This window comes from Phoenix dactylifera, unplaced genomic scaffold (assembly GCF_009389715.1).
Source record: "Phoenix dactylifera cultivar Barhee BC4 unplaced genomic scaffold, palm_55x_up_171113_PBpolish2nd_filt_p 002937F, whole genome shotgun sequence".
In the NCBI taxonomy this organism is placed as follows: Eukaryota; Viridiplantae; Streptophyta; class Magnoliopsida; order Arecales; family Arecaceae; genus Phoenix; species Phoenix dactylifera.
Genome location: NW_024070013.1, coordinates 15,808 through 20,736, shown reverse-complemented (window position 1 = coordinate 20,736; position 4,929 = coordinate 15,808). Strand labels below are relative to the sequence as shown.

The 4,929-nt window shown below is 39.2% G+C and overlaps 1 long non-coding RNA gene across 1 annotated transcript; it reads left to right on the top strand.

The window, feature by feature from the left end:
• Positions 1 to 3,314: 3,314 nt before the first annotated feature.
• On the top strand, positions 3,315 to 4,689 carry LOC120109856. Its single transcript, XR_005510613.1, has 2 exons — positions 3,315 to 3,651; positions 3,735 to 4,689. It is a non-coding gene; the product is annotated as an uncharacterized LOC120109856 (long non-coding RNA).
• The last annotated feature ends 240 nt before the right edge of the window (positions 4,690 to 4,929 follow it).

The following is a 4,929-nucleotide window of genomic DNA, read 5'->3' as shown; positions in this document are numbered from 1 at the left end:
TGGTTTTCCTCTACTAAATCTCACTATGAAATCTGCTAAATGAATTTTTGTTATAGGAGTACTATGGACCACCAAACAATTGACAAGCTCGTCGAAAACTTTTTCCAGACCTTTACCTCATCTAAGAACCTAAACAGAAAGTTTTGGTACTTTTTTTAATTTTATAATCACAAAAAAACATTTATCTACCTTGTTTTTGTTAGCAGGATGATAAGGTAATTTTTATCATACAGGAGATATTTTTCCAAACCCTTCAGCCCTTTTGTACATTGTAGTCCATCCTCAGTCCTGCATCACTTGCTTTTGGCCTTTTAATGAAAGGACCATGCTTTGTTTATTGGATAGGTCCTCTTAATGCTTTCAATACCTGCAAGTTTAGAAAAGTTGTATTTTATATTTTGAGGAACATGTTGTGATTCCTTCTACCTATTTCTAAGGAATCGGGATGGTAAGTCATGTATTAAAATTTTAGATTCTAACTGTCTCGTTTGGTGTTATAAACATCATGCATAGCATCTCTAATAAAAAAATAATGACGTTCTTATCATAAAGAGTTTAACATTCCATTATGAAGCTAACCAAGGTTGCAAATAGTCCAATTTTAACTCTCGAGTATGAAGAAGTGATGTTCAGGCCAAAGCTTTCCAAGATTTATTTAAAAAGAGTACTTATAATCAAGGTACGCCGAATTGGTACCGATCGGCGTACCGGTGGTGACATGGACCAAGGCGGTACCGGTTTGGGCCGTATCGAATCGGTACCGATCCGGTCCGCCGCATGCGCTGCCCGCATTTCTCCGCATTTTTCCGCGTTTTCTCTGCGTTTTTCCCATGTTTCCTGCGTTTCCACAGGCGAGGCCGCGCACACGGGATGCGGAATGCTCGCGACCATGTCTTTTTCTTTTTCGTTTCTTCTTTTTTTTTTCTCTCTTCTTCTTCCCGATTCTTCTCCTTGTCCTTTCTTCTCCTCTCTCCTCTCTTCTCCTCTCTTTCCCCTTCTCTTGCGAGCAAGGAAGGGCGAGCACCCCGTCGAGGATCACCCGACGAGGCCCGGTATCGGTAAGTTCTTCTTCTTCTCCTCTTTCTCTTCTTCTTCATCTTCTTCCTCTTCTTTCTTACTCTTTCTCCATCTTCTTCTTCCCCATGCGTGCGGGCGCGCTGCCCCGCGCATACTGGTGTGAACCGGTCTGGTTCGCATCAGTGCGCACCGGGAATAGGGGCTGGAACCGTTTTCCATAGCTGAACCGTACCGGTTGGCTCTGGTACCGGTACGGTACGTGCTGAACCGGCCGGTACGGGCCGGTTCAGCATACCTTGGTTATAATGCATGTGCTAATGGTTGTGGCTACGCTGAAGATTTTAGATATAGGATAAATTTTAACAGGATTTTAACATTAGTTATGTGCCAATATATCTTCATCATGATTGTTGTATATTTATTTGGTATATTACATTATTAATCTAGGTAAGCTTGAATTTTGCTCTGGCGAAGAAATCACCATTTTTGGATTTTGGGGATGCAGGATTCTTGCATACATAAAATCATGGAAATTCCAACTTAAGGAAAGTTTCCCCCATGTATTCAAGTTCAGTAATGTTAGGATTCTTTTTATGCTGGCTTACCATAGTTTAAACATCAAAGGAAGAAATCTAATTAGAGTAATTATGAGAATTGAAAATTGGGAAATGTAGTTGCAGATATTTCTAAAACCAGGCTAGTCTGCCGATCCCAGGCGTGGCCAGTGTTCAACCATATCTGTGACTTTGTAAGGTCTTTGTGGTGCTGAGTGCATTTGGAACCAATCATTCTGTACTTGTAACATGCAGTTGGATTCTCCAGATCTTTCTAAACCTGGATCTTGGGTTGGTGCATATTTAGTTAGAAACTAAAACATTGGCTTTGGTTTTAGTTCTTTATTATATGGATGCTATATTGCAGGTTTTGCTTTCCTTGTTTGGAGATATGTTTATGGAATTTAACCTGCTCGTTTTGTGGCTTTCAAATGCTGTTCTATGAAGAACTTTGAGCTATTGCAGACTTTTCATATAATTATGTAGTGGGTTCCATTGCTGTTAATGCGATAAGTTGATGCACCGCAAATTTTATCATTCCAAAATAAATATAAAACTTTCAAGATATTCCCAGTTGCAGTATATTGCGAGAAGAAAATGACATTTGACCCCCTAAAGGTCACCCGAGGAGGGTGTAAACCTGGTTTCCTGTGAACGTCTGACAGCAGAATGACCTTCTTGACCCTGAAAGACACCCCAACCCTTGTGAACTGGATGTGATGCAATTACATTCTTTTCAGGTAGCTTCTGGTGGACATGTAGTAGTGCTCCAGTGATTTTCACTAGATGTGTTATACCTGTATGTTACTAGGTGCTTTCAGTTCCCTAAGGAAAATTGATATGAGAGTTAAAAAATCATTGATGTGTCACCTTTCTTAGATACTGTTGTATATCAGATGGTTTCGATAACATGATTAACACAGTCATATTTCTATTGTAATATTTGGATGTTCTGATGGCAGATCTGTTAGAGATTAGAATTAGGTAAAGTTATGGAAAAAATGGAGAAATTCAGTTGAATGAGAAACAAGGTACTGATGATAAATGATATATTAAGAACTTACTATAATGCAACATCTGCCTTAATAGGTACTCGTTTCAGAATCTAGAAGAATGGAGGCCTAGTTCATATGCCAGAGGGTGGAAAAAGGATCTAGAGCTCGTTGCTAGGTGCTTTCAGTTCACTAAGGAAAATTGATATGAGAGTTAAAATATCATTGATGTGTCACCTTTCTTAGATACTGTTACACATCATATGGTTTCCATACCATGATTAACACTGTCATATTTCTATTGTAAGATGGTTTCCATACCATGATTAACACTGTCATATTTCTATTGTAAGATTTGGATGTTCTGATGGCAGATCCGTCAGAGATTAGAATTAGGACACATCAGATGGTTTCCATAACATGATTAACCCTGTCATATTTCTATTGTAATATTTGGATGTTCTGAGGCAGATCTGTCAGAGATTAGAATTAGGTAGAATTATGGAAAAATTGGAGAAATTCAGTTGAATGAGAAACAAGGTACTGATGATAAATGATATATTAAGAACTTACTATAATGCAACATCTGCCTTAATAGGTATTCGTTTCAGAATCTAGAAGAATGGAGGCCTGGTTCATTTGCCAGAGGGTGGAAAAAGGATCTAGAGCTCATTGCTGAAGGCATATACTAAATGATCTGATTTGTGCCTTTCTGTGTATTTATAAGTTATTGGATTTATCGAATACAGATTAAATTTTTTCTCATGTTCTCGCACCCTGAGCATCAATGAAATTTGGAAGCTGTGTAGAGTTTTCCAATCTATCATTGCTAGGCCATCTCCTTTTCTCCTCCTGCCTTCCTTATCCGCCTACTGATTTGATCTTGTGAAAGTGCTTGAAATCCTTTTCTTTAATGCTTATTTGGGCCCCTGGATCTAGAGTCCGCTCAACTATTGTGCAGTCTCTCTTACGCATTTTAAACACAAATTTGATGCCAAAATACATTATTTAAAAATTGCATTGCAGGCTGAGAGTGCGACTGGTGCCCTCCACTTAAGTGGCTCGATACTGGGATCCTTGCCGATAAGGTATGTTTTCTTGTATCTTATTTGAATTTATGGATGTTTCATTTTTCATCGGTCTTAGTCTCATCTCCTTGTAAACAATTTAGGGTAAGCCCGTCAAAGACACCTGTGCGGCCACGGGGTCCTCGCCAACCCATGCATTGAAACTTTTAGGTCCATGACATGGCTGATAGCACTCTTATATATATACACATAATATAAAGGAATTTTAAGGTATATCTCTTTTGGTTTATAAGTTGTTTCTATGTATTTTTTTTTTACGTTTTGTACCTTTGGCATATCTTTCTATGTCTAGGGGGATGGATTGTTCTTTTCTGGCACATAGAGTTGGTTGGGACGTCGAGGCTTTGGACATTTATGAGTAGGCAATGGAACAAATATCCCCCGGATATCTATGAAAGAAACTGTTTCAGTTGTCCGAAAATCTTGCTGACTCTATAACCCTTGAGTTCTTGCTGGAAGAAGCTTTTCTGGTTGCTTCTCATCTATTACTTCTATAGATTATGAAAGGAAAGCTTGCATCCTGCTACACCTACCGGCTTTGAAGTTCATGAACTTTCCCTGGATAAATTTTTACGTATCTATGAAGAATACCCTCTCCTCAGGCATTGTGGATTAATTTATATACCTATTTCACGATTAGGGACCTCATCAGTGTGAGAATATTGTTACCGATCGCTGATCGCTGACCTCATCAATGCTTAATGTTGAATGAATTCTGGTATTGGTCAGAAATTGCCACCTGTCATGATTCACATATAGGTTAAAGCTTAACAGTTATGGAACCAAAAGGAATTCAATAAAATTTGCAACCCTAGTTTTGAATCCGTTCTGGTGTTCTTGGTCTCTACTGCAAAAAAGGATCAAGAGAGAACTGAGAATAATAGTACCATGCAGCTGTTGGAATTTTTGAGAAATGGCTCAGGCTATTTAGTTAGGTTCTAAACATTAATCCTCAGATCCTGTATCAAGGACCTTGTTCTTGAACATGTAAATGTAAAGGAAAAAAAGGAGAAAAAAGAAAGAAAGAAAGAAGAAAAGCCTTCTTCAAGATAGAATTGGAGCATATGCGAGAAATCCGTACGCCCTGTTTGCTAATAAGCCCCAAACAAAGTTATCAACCGAGCTCCTCTTCCATGATTGGCTCCAAACTCCTTGACAAGAAGGCAGACTCTCTCTTGCCGCACGCATGACCAACGGGCGTAGCCTGCCACCTCCCTCTCAAGCATCCTTCGATGATTAGCTGCCCGATCTCAGCGTCGCTCCTCTGTGAGGCCAGCT